Source organism: Paroedura picta, chromosome 2 (assembly GCF_049243985.1).
Source record: "Paroedura picta isolate Pp20150507F chromosome 2, Ppicta_v3.0, whole genome shotgun sequence".
Taxonomy (NCBI): domain Eukaryota; kingdom Metazoa; phylum Chordata; class Lepidosauria; order Squamata; family Gekkonidae; genus Paroedura; species Paroedura picta.
Window position 1 is genome coordinate 52,374,076 of NC_135370.1, and position 26,987 is coordinate 52,401,062.

Below are 26,987 nucleotides of genomic sequence, written 5' to 3' on the forward strand. Positions count from 1 at the left end.
AGTTGCTGAAATTCGAGCAAAGTACTGGACCTTGATCTGATCCAACGGCCCAGTTCTTATATTCCTAAAAAAGTGTCCATGTTGTTGACCTTCACGGAAAACATATGATTTATTATTTCACTATTAAGAGATCCTCAACGTGTGCTCAGTGAACCAGAGGGATGCCAGTTTATACACGCATCCAGTAGGCAAATAGTATGTCTACACAAGGGCACATCATTCTGGCAAATGCACAACCACACACTGCAGCCTTTGCTGAGAGTGGAATCAGATGACCATTAGCTGCGTAGTAGTTGATTAAAACCCCACCATGTTGTGGGTCTGTGTGGAGAGGCAGATGTCTTATAGCCTCCAACCAGATAGTAATGTGAGCATTACCAAGTTCCTGAAATTGCTTAGTAATGTAGAGAGGTGGGAGTATAGTAGTGCATAGCTGGATTCAGCCCTCATACGTCTCTATGCAGCAGCCATTTGGTTAATAGACCATGCAGAAGGCTTGCAATGTAAGTGTCTGAACTGGAATTCTGGGGATGTTGCGGAATATCAGATGAATATCAGATTGCAGATGACACCAAATTGGGAGGACTGGCAAATACTCCGGAAGATAGAGACAGAGTTCAACGAGATCTGAACACAATGGAAAAATGGGCAAATGAGAACAAGATGCAATTTAATAAAGATAAGTGTAAAGTTCTGCATCTGGGTCAGAAAAATGAAAAGCATGCCTACTGGATGGGGGATACGCTTCTAGGTAGCACTGTGTGTGAACGAGACCTTGGGGTACTTGTGGATTGTAAACTAAACATGAGCAGGCAGTGTGATGCAGCGGTAAAAAAGGCAAATGCCATTTTGGGTTGTATCAACAGAGGCATCACATCAAAATCACAAGATGTCATAGTCCCATTGTATACGGCACTGGTCAGACCACACCTGGAGTACTGTGTGCAGTTCTGGAGGCCTCACTTCAAGAAGGACATCGATAAAATTGAAAGGGTACAGAGGAGAGCGACGAAGATGATCTGGGGCCAAGGGACCAAGCCCTATGAAGATAGGTTGAGGGACTTGGGAATGTTCAGCCTGGAGAAAAGGAGGTTGAGAGGGGACATGATAGCCCTCTTTAAGTATTTGAAAGGTTGTCACTTGGAGGAGGGCAGGATGCTGTTTCTGCTGGCTGCAGAGGAAAGGACACGCAGTAATGGGTTTAAACTTCAAGTACAACGATATAGGCTAGATATCAGGAAAAAGTTTTTCACAGTCAGAGTAGTTCAGCAGTGGAATAGGCTGCCTAAGGAGGTGGTGAGCGCCCCCTCACTGGAAGTCTTCAAGCAAAGGTTGGATGCACACTTTTCTTGGATGCTTTAGGATGCTTAGGGCTAATCCTGCGTTGAGCAGGGGGTTGGACTAGATGGCCTGTATGGCCCCTTCCAACTCTATGATTCTATGATTCTATGATTCTATGATCAGGGAGAAAAAGGAAAGAGAAGAGAGAAAGAAGGGGACTTTTTTTTTAAAAGCACTTGAGTAAGGTAAAGGACACCATTTTCATCAGATGTAAGGTCTTTATTCCTTGTAGCACAAAAGTCTTGCTTGTTCTTGCAAGCAATCCTCACAGTATGTGAGGGTAGAACTCATCTTTCTGTGGACTCTCTGCTAATTAGGCATCCCTCATATTTCCTTAGATCGGACAACAGGGTTCAGGCACCACTGCCCTCAGCATGTCAGCATCCCAGGACTCAGAGCTGGGCATGGGACCACCAGAAGGGGTTCATTTCTGTTTTGTTCTTGTGCCTTCAGTAGCCTTTTATCTTTCCTCAGGTGTATGCAGGTTCAGTTTTATCCACATCAATGGTTATCCACGATATTCATGAAGTCTGTTACACTGTTGCTTCTGCAGAGCACTAAAGAGACATGACATTTCTAATATTAGTTGACAAAAGCATATTACACAGACTTTTATAGCCTTATCCTCAGACAGGAGCTCTAATTGCCTTTTTAATGTGTAGCAAATGCATTATATAAGTTGTTCACCTTTCAAGCCCTTGAACCACTTTAGCTCCTTAAGGCTCTGGGAAGGCAGTGGTCCTTCTTACAGTGATCTCTTGACAAAATCTTTCCTCGCCTCGCTTGCATCTTGTGTGTGTGTGTGTTCGTTCATGTGGACCGCCTCTTTCGGGGTGGATAATAACTGCACAAATGCACTTAACAATGGCATGCCCCTTTGGTTTTTTGGACGGGATTGCATGGCGGCATGTGGAAAAGAATGGCGTTTCAGCTTGTCTTTTCTTTCTGCGGCTGGATGAGGATTTTGCAGTTCACCCTTCCTTTGGACCTTTGGATACTTGTTTCAGTCCTTGGATGTGTTACAGTTTCTTGCTCAATGTTTGGGGTGGGGTGGGGGGCTCTTGGCAAAGGCACTTATCTGCTATGACAGAGCAATGTTTCATATCTGCATTAGATTGTCTTTTTTTAAAAAGTGACTTATTTTCAAGTGTTGTTTTTAAAGTATATGTTGTTGGCCAGCCTTTCCCCACTATTTCATTGAAACATTTTTGGTCGGCGATGCCAGAGACTGTGTTTTATTATGTTGAAAGATCGGGGTGCGTAATATTTTGTAAAAATGTTGGCTTTATCACACGCCACTTGGCAAGCTGCTATGGAGTTTGCTTGTCTTATGCTATGCCAACCTCATGCCAGTCCTAATGCAGTTTCTTTGTTTTGATATTTGCTGAAGAACCCTTTTGTTGGAAGTAAGTCCCATTGAGTAGACCTGCCAAGGGTTGCTTTCGTGCAGTACAATCTTAATTCAAATCATATTCTTGTAAGTCCATTCGGGTTCAACTCTGTATAAGATTGCACTGATAATTGACTTCCTTTTTTAGATGTATGGTGCTACATGTGTTAGTCCTTTAACAATGGGTATCTAATTATTTCAGGCATAAGGTCAGCAACCATGTATTGAATGGGAAATGCTTCCTGGCCTAGTGCTATGAATCCATTCTGCTGCTTAAATCTTACATGGAAGGGATTTTCCATTGAAGGTTGAGGTCTTTTATACCATCTGTTAATCTGAATATAAATAATTCCTCTTGATTTTTTAAGGAGTGGATAAGAAGAAGGTTACTTGTCCCCTTATGGTATTTTTTACTGAACCAGATCTCTGCTATCATTGGTTGCCAGTTGCCTAAGTGAAAATATGAGGAAACAATGGTGTGCCCTTTAGTAGGAATGGACAGCAACCAGGAAACAAAAATGGATTACCTGGTATGGATGTGTCCCTTTCCCCCTCCTCTGCTTTTCCTCCCTTTGAATGGTGCACAGTGGGGACCTGTGCAGATTTTACTATGTGACATAAAAATAATATAACTTCAGCTGTTGAATGTATCCTGGTTCTGAAGTCTCATTTATCCATATGTGCGCTAGCAACTTATTATTCTGTAAGCATTGCTTCATTTTGGCTTGCAATAAGTCCTGTTCAGTCATTGTGCTGCAGTAGAATGTTTAAAGCCAAAATGTGCATTGGAATCTGTTTGTTTGCAGCAGATGATTTGCCTAAGCTTTGATGCGCAGTCACTTTCTGACATTTGTGTATTTCAGCAGTGAACAATGTAAACTAATTTTCTGAGCACTTTGATTACTTGCACATAGCAGTGCCCATGGCATGTGACAGAGAAGAGCACTCTATCCACTAATCAGATAGATATGCTTCAAGCGTATTTACACAAAATAATGAAAACAGCTGTTAGATACCTTTAAACTTGAGTGTGTTTTGTTATTAATCTACTAGCCTGTACACATGACACTATAATTCTTTGCTCACTCAAGTTGCCTTTAATGACACAGTAATAAAACGGAGAGGGATGAAAGTAATGGAATTGTAGAATGTAATGCCTCAATTGTTCTACAGTGTCTTCCTTTTTGCCAAAATAAACCACAATTAGGTCCATATGGTGTTTTTGAAGTTTTCAAGCAATGACCCTAATAAAAAGTAATGAATTTCTGACAAAAGAAAGCGTGGTGCTCTTTTAAGCAGATATCTTCGCTATTGATCTAGATATGATTGCAGACTGATATGCTAATAGAAGAAGAAAGGTTCAATGTGCCTGTTACAAGCACTTTCATTTTCAGTTTATTTTAATCATATGAAATTCCATATGAAAAGGTAGAAACATGTGGTGATCTATTAATTATGCCTCTCTTTAATAAGAGCTAATATTTTCAGATGTGCATTGGATCTTCTTTGCTTCATAATGTGAAGCCTTTAATGTACTAGTAAAGTTGTGAAGATGCCTTTTTTGCTACGGCAGTGGCAAGCTCACTTGCATGCAGATCCCCCCCAGCAATTCTATGACACCCCCTTCCTGATACTAAATATTTGTGCCTTTGTGAATGTCCAAGACACTGACACATTGCACTGTCTACATTGGCATGACGCTGTATGGTGCAGTATCAATTATCTGTTGCCATCAACCATCCAAAACACATATTCCACTTATTGGGCTGCTTGCTGGTTTTCTGTGTTTTGCTTGTTTGCTGGAGAAGATAGATGTTTGATACCCTTTTTTCTTGTTCTAACAGTTAGCTGTGTCCTTAGTCATATATATCTATTGATGAGGACAAGGCTTAGTTTGAACCAGTGCTTAGCTCCCTAACCTGTTTTCCCAGTCAGGACTCATCCTGAGGGCATAGGAAGGACACTGAAGATGGGTATATTTGAGGGAGCAATCCTAGGCAGGTCTACTCAGATGTAAGCCTCATGTTATTCCATGGGATAATGCCAGGGAAAGCATCCTTAGAGTTTATGCAGGAGTTAATATTCTCCATTTCATTTTGATTAAGCCTCATATTTTGGATGAAAGAGGGAAAGGTGTCCTTGTTATATAGTCACCATGAACTATTGAACCTTTAAATTCAGAAACTAAGGAAATTCATAGGGTTTCATACAATTACCATGATACAATTGGTACAATATTTACTACATGTTGAAAGCACAGTTTTACCGAGGGAGCACTTGTGTGAAACTTGGTCAACTGTATCTTGACAATATTGGCCAACAAAGAATAGTTTCAGAGTTACCGCTGAATGGGTTTGTCTGTGCTTATCTTCACACACACATAACATCAAGCAGAACTGCATTTGCAGATTTTTTATAATTGTTAATGTTCAATTTTGGTACAACCTGGGAGGCTACTACCCTCGATGGGTTGATTTTGTCCATGGTTAGATTAAAATGCATGCCTAATCCCCTTTGCTCTTTACCTCTAAGGCAGTGGTCCCCAACCTGTGGTCCGCCGCCCAGTGCCGGTCCGCGAAGGCCAGGGCACCGGGCCGCGGTTCCCTCTCCCCGCCCCCCCCTGCAGTAAAAAACTTCCCTGGGCCGCAAGCTTGCGGCCCGGGAAGCTCCTTACTGCGGGAGGGGCGGAGAGGGAATCAGGGCCGCGGCACGCATCGTGCATGCCCGGCTTGGCAGCGCTTGCACACATGCGCCATGCATGGCCAGAATCGCGAAAGTGACGCACATGCACGATTGCGGCCGCGCATGCGCGTTCTGCGGGCCGGGCAGTTGCCCTGCCGGTCCCCAGCCAGAAAAAGGTTGGGGACCACTGCTCTAAGGGGATCCAAGCAGTTTTGGGTCTTGCCCTTGCTTTGGCCTCCCTAACTGATAAGGGTGTCATCGAGGAGGTTATGGAGTCTCAGGCATCTGAAGGTTTCTTCTCTCATATGTTGCTAGTAGATTAAAAGATGGGAGAGTTAGACCCATGTTAGGCCTCAGAAATTGAATATTTTTATTCATGTTTTGTATGGTATCCATTCCTCAGTTTTATAATTATTAAAAGTTAAGTTTGGTTCATCTTTATTGAAGAATATCTTTTTTTATGTATTAATCTACTCTCCACATCACAAGTTCTTATGTTTTCTATGCAAGGAACAAGTTTTTTAGTACACTGGTCTACCCTTTGGTTTAGCCACCACACCCAGCATATTCTCAAAGTATTTAGTGCTGGTTATTGCTTACCTTTTTATGCTGGATTGCCAAATTTTCCCTTAACTAGATGATTGCTTATTGATGGTGGATTCCAGGAACTGATTGTTGAGTCATCCTGGAGATCTGTTAAAACGTAGGACTCTTTGTAAACTGGAATAAATCACGATTAGTCCCATCCAAGAGGATGTAATTTATCAGAGTTATGCTGGATTTTCTAACTGGAAAGTTGTTCTGCCTCCCAAGAGGGCACAGGCCATCTTAGCCTCAGTGAGACTGTTCATATCTGATAACTTCCAATCAGTTTGGAAGATTCTGCACTTTCTTGGATATATGGCATCTACTGCTGCAGTTTGTGTAGGTTACAGACACACCCCCTACCGCTCTGGTTCCTATCTTGTTCTTGAACTAGGATTCATTCCTCATGGCATAGAGTTTCTGTTCCTAGACCTGTCATATGTTATTTCTGGTGGTGGTGCTCTATGGATAGTTTACCCCAGGGAATTTCCTTTGGAGTTTCCAAACATGAGATCATTCTTACTATGAACACTTTGCTTTTGTGTTGGGGTGCCTACTGTGGGCGATGTTGGCTAGATGTACTTGGTTAGAAGATGAGAACCCACTGAACATTAATATTTTAGAATTGTAAGCAGTTTGTTGTGCCCCTAGTTGTTTCTAAGATATCCTTCAGAACCAATTCATAGTAACTAGATATGATGTTTTATTTAAACAAACAAGGCGGTCCAGGGGCCTTCTATGTCAGGAGACATATGTGACACAGCATTGAAGCTCAGTGTTTCCATTCAGGGCATCCATATCCCTGGGAGTTTTAGCACAGCAGCCGACAGGTTGAGCAGGGTTGGCCCACTCCCCAATGAATGGTCCATAAAGGCCACTTACTTTGAACTTTTAACCCCCTGAGGTATTCCAGAAGTTGATCTTTTTGTGATGAGAGAAAACAAGAATGCTATATAATTTTGTTCCCGATCAAGGGTAGGCATTGGTTCTCGGTGGCATTGGCAGCATTCCTTCCATTTCAGATTCTTATTAGGGAAATAAAGGCTGAAGAGAGATTGACCATGATCCTGATAGCACCCCTTGGGCCTCCTCAGATATGTTTTCCAGTCCTTATGGAGACCTCTCGGGGCCAGTTCCTTCTCCTGCCAAATCAGCCAGATTAATCAGCATCAATCAGGTATTCACTTCACCTGATGTCATCTCAACCTGATGGCTTGGAGCAGGCTTTCTCAATCAGAGTTTTGTGAAACCCTGGGGTTTCTTGACAGCCCTGGAAGGGTTTCCTGATTGGGTCAGCAGACATATTTGTACATTGCTACACTATGGATCTGCAGGCAAGATGTGAAGCTCAAGTGGGTTATTCTGAATCAGAGCTCTATGCAACTATTTGACTTTTTAAAATCACTGGAAGTATCCTTTCAGAGATCTCCCAGTTTATTTTTTGTTGCATTTATTTTAGTGTTAATGCTTAAGGAGAAGTTAGTCTGGTAGAGTACCAATGATTGTGAACATGAAGAATCTGTCTGCAATGTGCTTCTCTGTTCTACTCATGTCATATGACCTGCAGGCCACTATTAATGATTACCCTTTCATGATTCAACTTCTGTTAGCTTTCTCAGATCTTGTCTCCAACCATGACCAGGCATAAGTATTTAAATGCTGCATTGTGTGCATCAGTTAAAAATGGTGGGTTGAAGTTATTTTTGTATTACTTATTTTAAAAGTTAGTTTGGGTGGTGTAGTGGTTAAGAGTGGCACACTCTAATCTGGGTTTGATTCCCCAGTCCCCCACATGTAGCCAGCTGGGTGACCTTGGGCCAGTCACAGTTCTCTCAGACCTCTCTCAATCCCACACACCTCAGAAGGGTGTCTGTTGTGGGGACAGAAAGAGAAGGTGATTGTAAACTGCTTTGAGTCTCCTTCAGGCAGTGAAAAGCAGGGTAGAAAAACTAACTCTTCTTACAGGAAAAAGATTAAAAACATAAATTTGTAAATTAAGAAAAAAGGCAAAAAATAAGAAAGCAGCAAGAATAAAATAATTAAAAAGAGATGTAATAAAATACTCTGAAACAGGTGAGGGAATGAAATAAAAACTAATAGGTTTAGAGTCAGACAGACATTTTCAGAGATGCAAGGGTTTCTACCTATGGAGTGCAACTTTCTCACCCACCTCTATTATGGATCCAAGCCTATTAGAAAGTGAAGGCACTAAAATCACCATAATAATTAGCTGTTATCTAAATGCATTCGTACATTTTTTTTAGAAATCACCTGCTGTGGCAAACTGCTCTGGGGAAGATTTCCTAATGCTGAGGTGCCACCACAAACAGAGCCTTGCCTCTTGTGGCTTCCCGCCTTTCTTCAGAAAGTAATTACTTAGAGCAGAGTCTCTGATTAGAATGTTATTGTCATGCTGAGGCTCTTCAAGTCAAAACCCAGCAGTGTCATTTGTGCTTTAAGTACTAGTTAGATGAAACTTTTCAGGATCCTGCAAAGGAGGTTTGATGCCTTGATGAATCTTTGCTGGTCACCTTCTGTCACCTGTCTGCAAAGAAGAGCAGAAGCTTCCCACAAGTATTGGTTAATTCCTGTGTTCATGTCAGCAATACCTCATACTGATATTGGAGGCTGCTTAATAATCTGCTAAAATCAATAAGCTGCCATTGCCCCTTTTTGATCGCTAGGCAGAGGAGGCATAGTCTGCATAGCCTAAGCACACCCTTTAGATCAGGGGTAGTCAAACTGCGGCCCTCCAGATGTCCATGGACTACAATTCCCAGGAGCCCCCTGCCAGCATTTGCTGGCAGGGGGCTCCTGGGAATTGTAGTCCATGGACATCTGGAGGGCCGCATTTGCTGGCAGGGGGCTCCTGGGAATTGTAGTCCATGGACATCTGGAGGGCCGCAGTTTGACTACCCCTGCTTTAGATAGTTGTGTGTAACTCACTGAATACGTTACAAGACTGATGCTCTGATAACTTGAGCTGTGGATTCTGTTTACAACAAACACACACCCTTGTTTAACCAAATATGAAAAAGGAAATGGCTTTTCTGAGTGGGTATAAGATGGTTTCTTCTGTGGGTATTTAATTGATCAAACGATTTTCCAAATGTGAAATGTAAAATTAAAATATGAACCCGTGTTTCATTATAATATAAGGAGCGCCCCTCCACCTCCAATTGAAATGTATTTGGGGAAAAGTCTTGGCTATTTTTAGCACAAAATGTTGAATTGCATGATCTGTCTGTGTATCTTTTACATTTTATCCAACTCTTTCTTCCAGGAGCTCAGGCAGAGGTGTTTCTTCCTTCCACCATTGTATTATTGCAGTAATCCCCTGAGATGGGTTAGGTTTTAAAGAGAGAAAGAGTGACTCCTAGCCAGGTTTTTGGCTTGCATGGGGATATGAACTTGGATCCTTTCAGGATTAATAGGATCCTGTAACAGCTATCACATTTGTTTCATAAATGTACATACTAAGTTTATTCTTAATGTTCAAATGACATGTAGTCTTTTCTAGTGTCTATTTAAAAATGGATAGCTGGTATTTCTTTATGACTTCAAAACACTGAAGTATGAGGTGATCTGAGTTTACTGCCAATATGCTAATGATCCAGTGAGATACTGCTTTATAAATGAACCAACTAGCCAATTACCTGAACATACCTTATAAGCCCTTCTGCCTTTAGTTGACTTTCCTGTATCTCTGCAGATTTCCCCTTAATTTTCTGTATGGCTTACTATTTGCATTTGAGGGATTTCCGTGTACCATGGGTATTTACCCCTGGGCCCAGTAGCTTAAAACTGTCTGACATGCTGATATGTAGCCAGGTAGGCCTGCTCTCTCTTATGGTTAAGGTACCAGCTGTCTTAAAATAGCCATTCGCAGAAAGTAACAAAACATTTAAAGTTTTTTTTTTAATGATTCACAAAGTAGCAATAAAACAGAAGTCATTGAAAGAGATACTACACAGCCCTGGAACCATTCATTCCGACTCTTGGTGATCCCATGGCTCAGCTATTGCCATGGTCCCCAATTCCGCACCATGTCCCTCAGCCTTGCACTGTTCTGGCTGGGTGTCCATTTTGATCGCATCCAACCACCGTGCTCTCCGTCAGCCTGGTTTCCTTTTGCCATGGATCAATCCTAGTTGCTTTCTCCACTGAGTTGGATTACATGATATAGCCAAAGTAAGTGAGCTGGAGTTTCGTAATTTTGCCTACCAGTGATATATCAGCCTATCTGTGGGTCCGCTTGTCTTCTTATGCTCCCCGCAAAGCCCTTCACTCTGTTCACAGAGAGACATGCCTGGCTTCAACTCAGGCCAGGGCCTTCTTAGTCCTGGTCCTGACCTGGTGGAATGAGCTGTCAGGAGAGCTGAGGGCCCTGACGTAGCTGTCAAAGTTCTGCAGAGCCCGTAAAATTGAGCTCTTCCACCAGGTCTTTGGTTGAGGCTGGTTCTATTAAAATCAATGGGCCCGCTGAGGCTACACTAATCCATCTGATGAACCCCTTCGTGGACAGTGGTGGTGAGGCTGGAGGATTTTTCTTTCCTACCATCTTGTGATTGTGGTTTTATAGTTTTGGGGTTTTAATGGGGGTTTATGTGGTACTACTATGTAATCTGCCTTGAGTCCAAGGAGGAAAGTGGACTATAAATTAAATGAATGAATGAATGAATTTTTGCACTATGGTAGTTCCTTGTTTGTGATTTTTGCTGATCATGGAACCCGCAGAAGCCTTCTCCAACACCAGAGTTTCTTTCTCCAAGAAAATCCTATGGTACAACTCTCAAACTCATCCATAATATCTACTAAATTATCTACTCCTTACCAGAGCCTTATTTATTTGTCAGCTGGTTACTCATGACCCACATTGCAGTTTGTATCTGAAGGAGTGTTCATGCACATGAAAGCTTATACCTTGAATAAAACGTTATTGGCCATAAAGGTGTCCCTGGACTCAAACTTTGTTCTGCGGCTTCAAACTGACATGGCTACTCACCTGAATTACTGTTCACAGTTCCACATGGCTGCAGTTCTTTTTTTATACCTCTCTTTTTCATGTGATCTTTGCTAACTGGCAGTCACAAAGCTTGCATGATGAAAGTTTGGCATGGACATGTTACAGCATCTCAATGTCTTTTTTCAATGAGGACATCTTGTCCTCATTCTCCATTGGCTGTCCATTTGCTACCAAGCTCACTTTAAAGCAGGCTTTCTCAAGCAGAGTTTTGTGAAGCCCTCGGGTGTCTTGACAGCCCTGGATGGGTTTCCTGAATAGGTGGGAGCTAATTAATGTTTATATGTTTTTTTCAAATTTGTAAAATATTTTTCTGGTTCTTTGGCCATATATAATGTTGACTTGCCCCCCTTCCAAAATGGCCAATGAATGGGGTGGGAAGGGGAGGGTCCCAGGTGGGCGTGCACACAGCTATGCTTCCCCAGCATATTCTGCACAGTTACATCACTTCTGGGGGCTCACAAAGCCTGAATAATGTTTCAGGGGTTTCTGAAGGGTAAGAAAGTTGAGAAAGGCTGCTTTAATATATTGGTTATCACATACAAAGCCCTACATGGTATTGCCCCCTCCAAGTTGCAGTACTGCCTCTCCCCTTCACTCATGTCAGCAGGGGTTTCTGCAGGTTCCAGTCTGCCAATGGGTAAACAGTACATGCTTTCTCTGTTGTAATTCCAGCATTATGGAAATCTCCCGGCTTTCTGCAAACTATGCAAAACTGAATTACTCAAGAGGGCTTTTCTGCACAGGTAATAAAGTTAGCATTGTACTAAATGGTTCACAAATTGATTGGGGTGAATTATTAGAGACTGTGTATGTGTATAAATAGGATTCTGTTATGTAATTTTTATATCACTTAATGTGACATGTCAGTACCATGCTGCTCTTCAGTTGTTTCTCGTTCCAGAACTTCTAAAATCGTAATGCACTGGCTATTGCACACCTCATTTTATTGATTGTACTGACTCACTTTGTGTAATCCACCTTGAGTCTGTGAGAAAGGCAGACTACAAATAAATAAACAGACTCTGAATTAGCTTCATGATGGTGATACACAACCAATTTAGATATGGTTATGTTGCAGTGCGCTGAAGCCAGTTAGAAGCAAGAGCAAGTAGTACTGTGCACATTCTGCACTGGTAAATTTTTGTTTCTTGCCAAACGCTGTAGCTTGTAAACTTGGCTGTGGGGTTGGGGGCATTCTACTTCAGCCTTAAGCAGCAAGCACCCTGCCAGAAGCTCCTAGAATGGTATTGTGGTTGCAATTTTATATATTACCTCTACATTTTTAACATCCTTATCTGTGCACTTTAACATGCCCTGCCTCCAGTGATCTCAGGCATGCGTATATTGTTCCTCTGTTGTTTCATCATAGCAATCCTATGAGATAGTTAGTCTAACTAGTCCAAGATCACACAGTGAATTTCATGGCTGAGTAGGGATCTGAACAAAATCTAATCTGATTCTCTACCTATTACACCACACTGGCATTCTCTGCATTCTGGCACTGCTTAAATAATAATGTACTATACTCCTCTTATAGTGGTTTATAATAGGCTCCCACTTTAGCTATTTCTAGTCCTCATTTACCCTAATTGGGTTACTTTCATTTAAAATGTTTACTTACATGTCTGCGACATCAGGCAACTTTCTCAGTCATATCGTACTTCGGCTTGGTTCTTCCTTGAAAGGGAGTACATTTCCTGTCACTGAGACTTCCTACTGTGTTGATAAAGAGCATGCCAATACTTACTTGCCTATTGTTTGCATCAAAGCCAGGCTGAAACTGGCTCTATTGTACATCCTGGAAGAGAAATTGCCTCTCCCCAAATGGAATCTGAACACATGACTGGTGTTTTCCAAAACAGATTCAGTAACACTTATCTTACGATGAACCCGGGATGCCAAGTACATCCACCTCTATGTCCCCTGTCCCCCCCCCCCCCATTGTATTTCAAGTTGTAATTGGCTATCATTGAAGATATGTCTGATGAGCCAGTTTTTACCTTCAAATGTTGCTGAAATACAAGTCAAGTTTGTTTATTCAACAATTTGACTCCTGTAAATGATACTTTTACAAGGACTAAGAGCAGTGAGGTTATTTAACAAACAATAAAAAATTGGTAAGATTAAAACATCACAAATGAATTCAAAATGGTTCACTCCAGTAATCAATATCAAATAATATTTAGCTATTCTTTACTATCCTTGTTCATAGGATATGAATTTGGCTTAAAAGCCAGAAAACATGTGGAACGTTAGACATAGGCTTTAGAGTTGTGCCACTTCTACCACTTTAAATTATTCGTGGGAATAGCAAATTTGAACCATGACTTGCATTTAAAAGTTTTCATGAAACACCACTTTTTAAAATGAAGGAAAAAGTCATTAGCTCAGCAGTTAAGAGGGCCAATCTTGTACAACGGTTTAAATGAGGTAAGTTTAAGAAAACATCTGTACCGTGATTTTGTAATGTAAGCAATTGATAGAGGTTATATTCTCAATAATGTGACCTAATACAGCAGCATTTTAGTAAATTGGTATATAAACAAACATCTGTTGCAGCAATGTAAGAATGACATCATAAAGAATGTATGCAAAATTTTAATTGAAAAAGAATGATGTGGAATAGCTTCATGACTTTTAACTCGAAATTGATTATTGGCTTTAGTGGAGAAAAACATGCCCACGTTCTAGTTCCAATAAAACGTTTAAGCTGTAATGCCCTCTTACTGTACCTAAAAAACTATCTCCTAGGTCATTGAGTAAGACAATGCTTACAGCAATGCAGTATGTGTTATGTGTAATTATCTTGACAATAGCTTAATTTTTGTCAACAATTTTACCATAAAACAGCAGTAAGATACAAGATGAATTTGATGTGTTTTGCGTGTTGTGTATGCGAATCATTTAATAGACCATTCCTACTACCATATTAGACTCTATTCTTTTTCCAGAGCTTTTCATGATAAGACTGGCTTTAATGGAAAGAAATTTAACCTTCCCTCCCAGATAGATTGAACCCCATAAGAGTGTAAACATTCTCATTATAAAATAAAATCCCTTTCCCCAAGGGCAGGACCATAATTATGTTGCAGAATGTTATACAAATGTTCCCCTCTCTCTCTTTTTCTCTTTCTCTCTCCTCCCCCTTAAAAAAATGCTTTCTCGTTTTTGGGACCAAGTTGTAGGTAGTTTAAAAAAAAATCATTATTAAAGCTAATCAATAGTAGCTTTTCTTTAAAAAATGTAATTTAATAAAAATAAGCACAATCTGATTAGTTTTTTAGTTTTTGAATTTTATTTTAATCAGATTTGCAAAGAAGTCATCAGTAAAATTGCTGTTGATTTATAAATAGGATAATTAGATGCTTTCCTCCTAAGTACTGTTCACTGGCATCGTGGCTGATTTTATTACATAGTCAAACCCTTTCATTCAATTTTAAAATTGCCTTTTGAATGAACGGCACTATGAGCTTGCCAAAGCGTGTCACCATTAATACCTTCCCTCCTCCATTTCATTGTCCGGTCTACGAATGCACAGTGAGTTGTTTGATAAAAAGGCCAAGGAGGTTCTGCTATCTCCCTGAGTTAAAATCAAACATTTCAGATTATGTCTCATGTATTAATCACTATGGTTAAAAGGTAGTGATTTGACCCTTAGGTTTTTGTTCAAAAACAATTTGTCAGAGATTTTTATATAAAAAGCTTTTTGCCATCCCTCCCAAAAGTTGTCAATTCCTTAAAATTAACATTTCCAGCATTACAGAGTGATTCCCACCAACACAATTTGTCTTAACGAAACGTACAACTTTTCTGTGGTTAAATTAAGTGGAAAACCAAATTTCCGATGCCGAGTTCTGCCGTTCAAGTTCAGCTATGCTATTTGAATTCCCCCTAACAATCAGCTGAAACAAATGTCTGTAGCCATGAAAGCATTTCGGGATTCAAGGATGCCAGGAGAAGTAATCACAGGGAGTCTAGGAGCCCATTCGTTACCACGCATGTAAGCACTCCAGTGCCCCATGTTAATCTGATACCAGATAGCAATTACATTTCTGCCGAGTGCTGAGATTCATTGAATTTGGAGCTTGTATGAACAATGCTGTCACAGGGTAGGCAAGTTGTCATCTTATTACACGTTGCTCCATCAGTTTCACATGGCAACCCCATAACCTTGACCTAGCTCCCTTGGACTGTACGAGAAGTTGCATCTTATTCATACAGGCATTTTCTTTTTTCTTCTTTGCAGAGTGTGCAAATATTTTGCAAGATAGATATTTGAAAGACAAAATATAAAAAACCCAAAACTTTGTTCCTGTTCAGTCTAAAAGAGTGTGTGTGTGGGGGGGGGGGGCGGTGTGCCTCCGTTTGTAACAAGGAATGTTTCTTATGTTTCTGTCTTTAGACAGTTGGCACACATTTCATCTCAGCAGCTGCTTTCTCTTAAAGTGTAGTAGGGTGTAGGACTGTATTGACACTAGCATTAATACTTCACATTCTGCTATCATATGCTGTCACTGTGAAATATGGATGTAGGTTACATGTGTTTGCAGACTTTGTACTGCTGAATTATGAAAGCTGACTCAGTTGGAGAATTGTATTGTATTCAGGGACTGTGAACTGAACAATAAATGAATGCAGCAAAGACACTTGTAGGAATCATAGTCTTCATTGACCTGTTTTCTCTTCCCTACAAACCCCCCCCCCCCCCAATTTTTTTAAATAAGATTTGATTTCCTGGTATTAGAAAATACATTGTTGGTATCTAAATATTTCTGTTTCATGGTTCAATTTGTTGTTAGTTATATTTCAGAAGGCTCAATGAGTACAGAATTTATTACGGTGCAATAATTTGCTCCTTCAGTCCGATGGGCAGTGGGGTCATCAATATACGGATGATAACCAGCTCTAGATTTGTTTTCCAACTAATTCCGAGGAAGCTGTTAATGTACTAAACTGGCGCTTGAAGTCAGCAATAGACAAGATGAGAGTGAACAAGCTGAAACTGATAATAGATTCAAGTGGGTAGCAAGGCAAAGTTTGAGTTCAGTGGCACCTTAATCCTGACAGGACAGACAGATGCTCTGGGTGTTTAGAAAAACAGACCAGGACTTGAGATCTTGCTTGCTTTGGATAAGGTTACACTCCCTATGAAAAGGTTTGCAGCTTGGGAGAACTGCTCAATAGTGCAGTCACCATAGAAAATCAGGTTCCCGGTGTGGTTAGGAGTGCTTTGACCCCGGTTTGACCAGTGTAGCAGCTGTGCCCACTCCTGCTTCAGTCTGATGTACCTCAGTGATCCATGTCCCAGTTGAATCTAGGTTAAGGTGACCAGATTGTCCACTTTTGGAGGGGCATCTGGGGGTACCTGGCAAATTGTACTTATGTTGCAATTAAAAATATATATATTACAATACTAGTTTTGCATTCTATGCGTTCTATGAAAAATTTTGTTGCTCCATATAAACCAGATTTTTAATCAAGAACCTCCCCGGTCAATGGTGTCCCACTTTACCAATGTTAAAATCTGGTCACCTTAATCTAGGTTGGATTTAGGGCTATGCTTGAAGAACATTTGGAAGCTGCAGCTACTGCAGAATGCTATGGCTGGACTCCTAGTTAAGGGCCACTTATTGAGATCATGTCACATTAACATTACAAAAATTACATAAACATCTGAACTGTTCTTGCACCCAGTTCAGGGTTTTGGCTTTGACCTCCAAAGCCTACATGTCTTGGGGCTGGGCTATTTGAAGGACCATCTTTTCCGATATATTCCTGCCTGGGAATTAAGATCACAGGGGAAGGCCTTTCTGACTGCCGCACCAATCAAGAAAGCTTGTCTGACAGGCACCTGACAAGAGGGCCTTTTCAGTGGCAGTGCCATGATTATGGAACAACGTCCCAAGGAGGCACACCTGGCCACCTCAATTTTGACCTATAGAAGGCAGCCGAAGACAGTTTTATTCATGCTGGGATTTGATTAATTTTAGTTCTTCTGTCCACTGTCAATTTTAAATAATTGATTTTAAGTTAGTGGTTTTATATATTTCATTGCTGTCCATATTGTAACCCATCTTGAGTTCCTATAATTGTAGAAATGCAGTTAATAAATGCTTTAAATATAGAATTCGCTAATTAAATGTTTAACTAAGAATGGTGGAAAACAAATCTTTTGGGGAATAATTAAGCAGTAATTTTAAACTCCCCTAGGCTTGAGGGGGGATTCCTTCACACACACCCCTTTGTGCCAATCCTGTACTCAGCACACCTCCTAGGCCTGTACCTCCGCTGCCTATAGGCCCAATGTAGCTCCCAAGTTGCTCCGCTCAACATGACTTCTAGGCAGCATACCTGGTACTGTGCAGCCACTTCTGGGCTCAGTGCAGAGACCCAGGCTGTGAAACCACTGCCACTATCGGAGCTCTGGGACACACAGTTGGCATCTCTGCTGGGCCCAGGGCAGCTCCCTGGTGCTATTGCCATCAAAGGTGATTGTGTTTTTTGTACTTGCACAGAGGATGCAACTTTACTTTTTAAAAACCTCAGTATATTTTTAAATTTTTCATTTTTTTTCTGTAAACATGAAAAATCTGTTTGGTCTCCATGTGGCCTTGATTTGTAGATTTAGCTATCCACAAATGGGAGCCACATGTGACTAATAATACTCAGATAAATGCTGAAGAGTGACTAAATTTTGCCTTTTCAGGAAAGCAATTTTTTCTCTGAATCCCACAAAGTTATACTGAGAACTCATTTATTGAGATGGACAGTGTTGGACTTCAATCCAGCTCAGGAGATTTTTTAAGCAGAGTTTGAATGTCATTCCCACATATACAAAATTTTGTTCCTGAATTCCTTAACTACCTGCATTCTCCAGGAATCAAAATATGAAATAAATATAAAATATAAATATTAAATATATAATTCTTCCAGAAATCAAAATATAAAGTAATTTCTGAATTTTATTTGTGCAGACAAAAAAATCCACCATCATGTTTTCACAGGTTTGCATAAAGCATTGTGCACTTCAGAGGTTTTAAGTACCTTTCAGGACACCATCAAAAGACTTTTTAAGACTGCTAGTTGGAGAGATGGGGAAGAAATGGAGATAGTGACAGTTTTTATTTTCCTGGGCTCCCAGATCACTGCAGATGGGGACTGCAGCAAAGAAATTAAAAGACGCTTGCTCCTAGGGAGGAAAGCTATGGCAAATCTAGGCAGCATCCTAAAAAGCAGAGTCATCACCCTGCCAACAAAAGTACGTTTAGTCAAGGCTATGGTATTCCCAGTTGCAATGTATGGCTGCGAAAGTTGGACCATAAGGAAGGCTGAGCGTCAAAGAATTGAGGCTTTTGAACTCTGGTGCTGGAGAAGACTCTTGCAAGTCCCTTGGACTGCAAGGCGAACAAACCGGTCAGTCCTAGAGGAGATCAGCCCGGACTGCTCCTTAGAAGGCCAGATCCTGAAGATGAAACTGAAATACTTTGACCACCTCATGAGAAGGAAGGACTCCCTGGAGAAGAGCCTAATGCTGGGAGCGATTGAGGGCAAAAGAAGAAGGGGACGACAGAGAATGAGGTGGCTGGATGGAGTCACCGAAGCAGTCGGTGCAAGCTTAAATGGACTCCGGGGAATGGTAGAGGACAGGAAGGCCTGGAGGATCATTGTCCATGGGGTCACGATGGGTCGGACACGACTTCACACCTAACAACAACAACAAGTTGGAGAGAATACCTGTTGGCCTGTGTTATGTCTCATTGCTTTTACAACAGAAGCATGAGATGTATACTTTAGAAATTTACAATATAGTCTTCTTTTACTCCAAAGATTTGGTTGGAAAGAATTAATAATTTATTATTTATTCTATATCTAGATGTATATTGAATTGCTGTCTCTAAAATTTTGAATAATAGACGCTTATAGAGATGGGGAGGGGGAGAATTGGATTGAGAATGCAGATTATCCCATTATGCTTGCAATGAGGAGTGAGAATTTCCACAAAGATATGCAGATTTTGTTGTCAATTGCTGAGTTGTCACGTTAAGATGACATTAAAGCAGTGTGATTCTGAACCTTGTTTGTTGTTGTGCTTACCTATGTGCTTTCCTCCTCCTCCTCCTCCTCCTCCCTGCTTCCAAACTCAGGTTAGTCTACAAGACAACATCCATACAAGTTTTGTGATTGGAGGGAGTTTCATAATAGGGGTTCTGTGTATGAAAAGAGAGGAGGGAGAAATAAGACAAGCCTCTATGCATCAGTTTTTGATGTGGAACATCTACTGGTGTGCTCCCTACAACAGAAATGTAGACAGACGTGATGCCCGTTATCCCACCTTAGGGAGCATGCCAGTAGATGGCCAGCAGCGGTGGTGGTGCCAGAGCAGTGAGGCCTAGCACTGAGGTGCACTCATTGCTCTAGCACAACCACCACTGCCAGTCTTTCAAGGCTGCTCCCACTATCCGAGGATCAGGAGCAGCCTTGGGCAACTTGTGGGGCCAGCGACATCAAGCTTGCCTCAGTGCTGGGGTTCACTGTGCTGGCACCACCTTCGCTTGGCTTCCTAGGCCACTTCTGCGCTCTGGAGACTGGGAGAAGCCTCAGCAGACTGGTGGGGCTGGCAGTGGCAAACGTGCCTCAGTTCTGTGGCTCGCTGGCCTGGCACCACCTCCACTAGGCTTTCAAGCTCACTTCACTAGGGAAGGGGGTTACAAAGCATAAATACCTTAGCTACGTGAGGGGGGCATAGGGGCAGCATTTGGTGGGAACATTGATTCACACAGCAAGAGCTATACTGTTTCCTATGATCTACAAGGTGCCAAAACAGTCCAACCGGCCATCTGGTATTTAGACTAAGCTCCCAGTGAGAACAGATTTGTAAGAAGAGATAAGGAAGTAAATGTGGGATGAGCCTTTGAAATGTAGGAGGAGATGGGAGGGCGTTCTTGAGTGGGCCTAGGAAGGTGCCGCAACTCAGCAGGAGATCCAGGAGCACAAAGCAATCAAGCAAACTTCAAAAGGGGGCGAGAACTACAGGTCAGGAACTATGGGTTCATTACACCCATAGTTCATTACACCCATAAGGGACAAGAATCCTTGTCAGCTGATTTTTTAATGTCTTAAAATGAGGCCTAGTTGCACTACGTAGAGGAGGTTTATGGATCCAATATAAGAGATCTGGAACTAAAAAGATGGTCTGCTAGCATGTATAGCTTAGCATCTACATTTGAGTCTCTCCTTCTGGTAGTATATCCAAATCAACAGGGGGGGGGGAGGATTTGACAAGAATTGGAGGCTTAGTTTTAACGCCTCATCAATTTCAGATAACTTTCATGTCAACTTTTAGCAATCACATATTGGCTGGGAAGAAACAGAGCAAACTCGGGAGTAGTATTGAAGCAACTGGTGTGGGAAATGGGCAGAAGTTTCAAACCACACCCTCCTTAGTGATCTTCTAGCAGCAACATTAATGTAATGGCCAAAGTTCCATATTATGTTCTAACACTCAGCACAGATCTTTTGTTACAAATACTATGAGAGAAATGGTAGGTTTTATTGAACTCATATGTATTACTGGCTACATTTTTCATGCTTTATTTTCAGTCCGCATGTAGCATTCAAATGGAAACAATTTATGGTCTGTTCTAATGTAGGGTGGTGTTCACAAACGTCTTGGAGTCTTGGGAGTGTTTGTTACCTGACACTTTTCATTTTTTTATTAGTACATAATGATAGAAACAGAACTCTTTTTCTACTTTAGCATCCCTCTTTTGAGGCCCTTTGCCATAAACTCATCTGGATTATTTTGAAAGAAGCCCACCTGTCAACAGACACTTGGTTTGTAACAACAGATCTTTTGACTAACCAAAATAATAATAGTAATTAGCCATTGATCAACCAATCTGTAGGACAACCTGCCTTCATTTGTCACAAGAAATGTAGCCTGGAAATGAAGTAACAAAATCTTAAATAATTAACTCAGAAGTCTATGCCTGGATGTGTGTAGGACTGCTGTCTCTGCAATTTTGAATAATGGAGATTTATAGAGGCGGGGAGGGGGGAATTGGATTGAGAATGCTGCTTTGTGAATGTGTGTGTATAAAATCCTCTCAGCTCACAGCCAACCCCATATAAGTGAGAAGAAGAGATGGTTTGCCATTGCCTTCTTCTGCAGTGTTTTCTAAGTACCAATCTTGCATTGCTTCTGAGATTAGACAAGGTTGGGCTATACCATGCTGGCTTTCCTCCAGCAATGCTCTAGAGCAGCCTTTTTCAACTTTTTTACTGTTGAGAAACCCCAGAAGTGGTGAGATCATGCAGAATATGGTTGGGAAACATAGCTGTCCACCGGGGGCCCCTCCCCTTCCCACTCCCTCTAGGCCCATTTTTGGCTATTTTGGGAGGATGGACATGACCATATATGGTTATATCAGCCAATGAATGTTTAACCAATTAAATTATATGTATTATTAACTCCCACCCATTCAGGAAACCCTTCCAGGGCCTATCAAGAAACCCCAGAGCTTCATGAAACCGTGCTTGAGAAAGCCTGCTCTAGAGAGGGCTAATACCTTTTCCTGTATTGGTTTCCTGAGTTGCTTTTTGTACAGACCATGTATACATGTGCTTAGCTGGGGTAAAATAGCTCTGAAAGAAGGGGATTTGCAAGAAGTGCAAGTGGGAAAGAGTTAACATATTTCCATAGCACTGTGGCCCAAATCCAATGGGAAAGTGGGAAAGAGTTAACATATTTCCAAAGCACTGTGGCCCAAATCCAATTCCAAATTCAATTCCTCTCCCCCCTACAGCTGCTATTTGAAATTTCAAGAGAATGGAGATTTGATCATGGTCTAGTTACACCTTTAGTTGTATCATGATCGATTCAGATGTCTTGCTATTATGCAATAAATGATTATGTTGTTCTTTAAATCACGATACATTTTCCCCAGATCAAAGCAATTGTTCTGTGGGGAGTGTGTCCTTTACATTTTATTCTTCACCACTAAAAGAAAGCGTTCTCCGATGTTTGTTCTTTGCCTAGTTGTTCAAGAGGAAGCAAGCAAGAAACAAAATCTTTGTCTATGCCATGTGAATTGTTTATGAAAGAGAGTGATTTATCCTGTTATTTCCTGTCAAGGTAGAGACTACTTCTGTTTCTCATGGTGCCAATCAATTTATAGTCATTGTATCTACCCAGAAGAAACAGGATAATTGCTGATGTTCTCATTTACAAAACCATTTTGCCATTCAATTTTTCCCTATACCTTTGTAAATACAATATGTCCTCACTGAACAAAAACTGTGTCTGTGATCCAGCATTAGCTAGTATAACAATTTGCACAGGAATTCAATACAGTTATTTTGAGAGGAAGGCTTGTGATGTGTTTCCCCCCCTCTTCCCTTTAAAGTAAGCCTCTGAGGTTTTCCCTTCACTGCTCGAGAAGTTGATTTATCAAATTAATATATATATACATTAACCCTTAGATTAGAAGATGTTTGTTAAATCGTCTTTCAAAAAAAATTCATATAAAAATTGGATCAATGGAAAGAAAACACAGTTCTGCAAGAAAGTATAATTTAAAATTTGATTGTTTTTGTTATGGAGTGGGAATCTTTTTAGATCCAGTAACTTATTTTATTGTATAATGCCTTAATACCATAAATAATTTCAAGAATAGTTTTGTAGTAATAGACTATTTTAAAAACCACTATGAATGTTTATGTAGATGTTTTGCTGTTTTCAGCCGTTCTTCATTTGAGTCTATAAGTACAGCTTTTCAGAGTCCCACATGAAATGCCAGTGTTTCTGAATTAGCTCAGGCCCCATGCAAGTATATTCCTTGCTTCCGGTAAATCATGATGTACAAATCAGGCCTCCCTTCATCCTTTTTCTGTCTCTAAAATAATGTTTCTGTCCCTTTTCTTCCCAAATCTGGTTTCAAGTTGCATGATTGACGGCAAGCCTCAATGAAACATTTTTTAAAGTACCTCTTATCCTTAATCTACTAAGTTATTTTTGGTCTACTAACCCATTTTAACCATTGTCCAAGTTACAAGAGAACTGGAGTTGTTTATTCTAAAACATTTTCCCCACTAGGTGGATATTATTTACTTAAAATGGAATCATACCCAATTAGTAAGAAAGATAGGATAATTTTATTTTTTCTTCTTCAAATAAACAGGCATGGTTCTCTTGTAACTTTTACTTTGGAGAATTGTTGAACTTTTCAGGAAAAAGAAATCACTTTAAAGGAGTCATTATTTGGCCGTACTATACCTATGAGGTTCTATGTTAATGCAACAATGGAAAAATCGGGGGAAATCACACCTACGAGAGGAGAAAGGAGGGAGGACACATTCATGAGACTGAATCTCAATATACAAATCTTGATTTGCTGGAAGCCAGCATTCCATCTGAACTGCCAGCATGTCCTCTTATGTATCTGCATTGTGTTTTTGTTTAAACACCTGTCATTCTTCCAGTGGGGGAATACTTAACATATTGGGAGAGGAAAGGATATTAGTGTAGTGCTGTTGATGGTGACTGAAGTGTATCTGCTACATAATAGTAGTTTCCTTCAGATTTTTAAACACCCATTTACCATTCCATCTTCCCAAAGTCAACCACAGAAGCAAACGACTAATAAGGTCCATCTTAAGCATGTTAGAGCCTCTTGTGGTGCAGAGTGGTAAGGCAACAGACATGCAGTCTGAAGCTCTGCCCATTAGGCTGGGAGTTCAATCCCAGCAACCGGCTCAAGGTTGACTCAGCCTTCCATCCTTCCGAGGTCGGTAAAATGAGTACCCAGCTTGCTGGGGGGTAAACGGTAATGACTGGGGAAGGCACTGGCAAACCACCCCGTATTGAGTCTGCCATGAAAACACTAGAGGGCATCACCCCAAGGGTCAGACATGACCCGGTGTTTGCACAGGGGATACCTTTACCTTTAAGCATGTTATGTGCTTCTAAGTCCATTGACTGCAATGGACATAGAAGGGTATAACTAGGTTTAGGATGGCACTTAAAAGTCATGTTATCAGCTTGGTTTGTGTCTGTTGTTGAAAGGTTGTTGTTGACAAGTTATTTCATGTGGTCAACATAGGCTATCTGAAAGGGTTAGGAAAGAAAAGAAGATGTCACAAGGAAGGTTTCTGAAAAAATGTTTCAGGTTGCCCTTATGCTTAGTCCTCCATACTTTCTTCCAATCACAGTGTTAATGCCCCACCAAGTCACTGTACTAAAGCAGCCAAAGGGGGAAAAACACACCTAAATTTGTTCCCAATTAACTTGAAACCTCCTTGAATTTTTGAAGGATATATTGGGTCTTTTCTTTCCCCAGATGACCCATTAGAATGAAGGCTGTTCTGGGAGGTGATCCAACATCATCTCAGATGTGTGGGTTTTGGAGATCATTCAAAAGGGTTGTTCTGTGGAGTCTGTAGCAAGGTCAAATCAGTTTATTTAGGCAGACTTTATCAGCACACTGGGGGGAAAAAAGGAGAGCTTCTTTCCTAAGGGCCTCAAATGTATCATTGCAACAGAAACTAAATTAGTCTATCAAAAGGGTCTTGTTTTATAAGAAAACTGGGTATCGATAAAGGTTAATTTAAACATTTTTTGTTGAGCGGGGTAAGAAGCTTATTACAGAAGGAAAGGCCTAAAAATATTCTTGGAATTTCTCTGTCAGATTACCTCAAAAAGCAAAGTAGGCATCAGGTATGTCAGAACCTAAGCCTCTCTGCAATTTTTTCAGTCTTACAACACTGGTTAGATGACTTTAAAGGAAAAGTCAACTACCATCACATCTTTTGGTTTAAAGTCAGCAGAACAGCCCATCATGTCTACCTTTTGATTTGGTGGTATTTTGATCATCATTCAAAACATATAATGATGAATATTCTTCATGGTTTTGTCAATGCTGCATCCAATATATATATTTCATTTTTTCCCAGTTACATGTGTGTTAGTAATTTTAAAAGCATTATTCTTGACACAAAGTTAAGGACTTGGCTAAAAATAAAATACATGAAAGTTAAAAGGATATCCACACACATAATTCTGGTTCAAAGGAATAAACAACATTTTTTAACTATATAAAATGATGGGCAATCCAGCTATACCTAAGTATATAAGGATAGTTTCAGTAATACAAAATGTTCTGCAATATAATTGTAACTATAGCAACAGGGTTTGTAATGCAAGGGGAGCGTGTTCCAAATTGGGCTCATCTAATCTCCTAAGCTAATGTACCTGATTGAGCTACAAATGCATGATCGTAAGATTCACCCATGATGTATATGAAAACATCTTGTTTCCCAAAGAACTGCTTCAGTTAGGCCCACAGGATTTTGAATTATTATTATTATTATTATTATTATTATTATTATTATTATTATTATTATTATTATTATTATTATTATTATTATTATTATTATTATTATTATTAACAGAAGATCTTCTTTATCTGCCCTCTCAGTTTTCAAAATGGTTTGGAGAAGGGCTGGCTTTTATACTCTGATTTTTCTCTACACTAAAGAGTCTCAGAACATCTTACAATCACCTTCTCTTCCTCTCCCCACAACATAAACCTTGCAAGGTAGGTGGGGCTGAAAAAGTTCAGAGAACTGTGACTGGTCCAAGGTCACCCAGCAGGCTTCATGTGGGAGAGGGGTGAATCAAACCTGGATTTGAATGAGATGTGAATGACTTACTCTGTGCCTAACTTCAAGTTTCCTCATAGCCTCTGAGTGGCTCAAATCTGCTTCCACCTGCCAATATCCTATTCCTAGAAAGAGTTGGCTATACACTACCATCTTCTTGGCAGTGGAGCAGAGTAATGTGGATAGCTTTAGAAGACTCTGAATCTGGAGCAAGGGAAGATATGCTGTTGTTGGGGTTGCCTTGGTAACTGGGCCTCACGCTGCTGACAGTGCGAGTGAAAGGAGATGGCCATAATTTCTGGAAGGATCCAACTTTGAAGCATGAGTGTTTTAGGGTCAGAGCCCCCCCAGTGAGGCAGATGTAAGTAGGTAGGTACATAATGTTAAAAGTTGGTATTCCTAAAATGGTAGAAGTTGTTCAAATTTCATGAGGGGTAAGCCCACAACTATTTCACAGTGGTTGTCACTGGCCATCAAAGGCTTTAAGTCTAAAACAATGGGTAAGAGTGGGCTAAAATTGGAATGGTATGGCTCGAAACCTAGTCCAGCCCTCAAATAAGGGGAATGACTTGTCCCAGACTGTGGAGGTGCAAAGCATTACTGGAGCAAAGCATATTACTGGTCTCCTGGAGGGGCTTGAGGAAATGTACCATTTGGTATAGGGTCAACCAGTGATTGGAGCTGATGATGAGCTCCTCTCCCCCATGCAGAGTGATCATGGAGGAGATGACAGCCTGCATGACACACTTCTGCTCCACCAAATGAACATTAATGGCACATTAATGGCACATGTGGATTAGCAGAGGGTGGCTACATTTTAGGTGAGCCAGTTTTTTGGATCCTCCTCTCCTTGCTTCTCCCATAGCAGATGTGCATACTTGATATTTGGGCATATAGCACTTGGCTGGGAAATGCCAGTGGCAGCAGGAATATCTGGGAGGTGGGAGGGGTGGATGCTTCACACACCTTCATAAATCACTTCTGTTGGAGTCCTCCTTCTCAGCTAGTCTAATAATCTTCTGCTGTTGGAGCGGTGCAAAAAAATCCTTCATTTTCTATCAGAACCCCATGGATGGAGCAAAGGAAGGAGGCTCCAAGTCCCTTGCTGATGATGTGCTGGGGATGAGGGCATTCTCCAGGAAGGGGTGCTGAGTTTGGCATCCATGGATAGGGCCCTCTGGTAGATGGGAGGATGGCTTGTTACCCCTACAAGGACCGCCTCTTCTATCTGCTCTCCCACCATGGCCCTGAGCCCACAAACACTCAGAGCCCCCCACAGAAAGCTGGAAGATCAAAAAAACCTAG

At 40.9% G+C, this 26,987-nt stretch overlaps 1 protein-coding gene and 1 long non-coding RNA gene across 14 annotated transcripts in view; one reads left to right on the forward strand and one right to left on the reverse strand.

Annotated features, from left to right (window-relative positions):
- The window catches only part of QTMAN (queuosine-tRNA mannosyltransferase), a 269,467-nt gene that overhangs the window by 141,267 nt on the left and 101,213 nt on the right, over positions 1-26,987 (forward strand). The gene's annotated exons all lie outside the window — the stretch shown is intronic.
- Positions 1,497-12,702, reverse strand: LOC143829374 (uncharacterized). The gene is made up of 3 exons (XR_013228108.1): positions 12,646-12,702; positions 6,014-6,106; positions 1,497-1,898 (listed from the first exon to the last, which is right to left on the reverse strand). It is a non-coding gene; the product is annotated as an uncharacterized LOC143829374 (long non-coding RNA).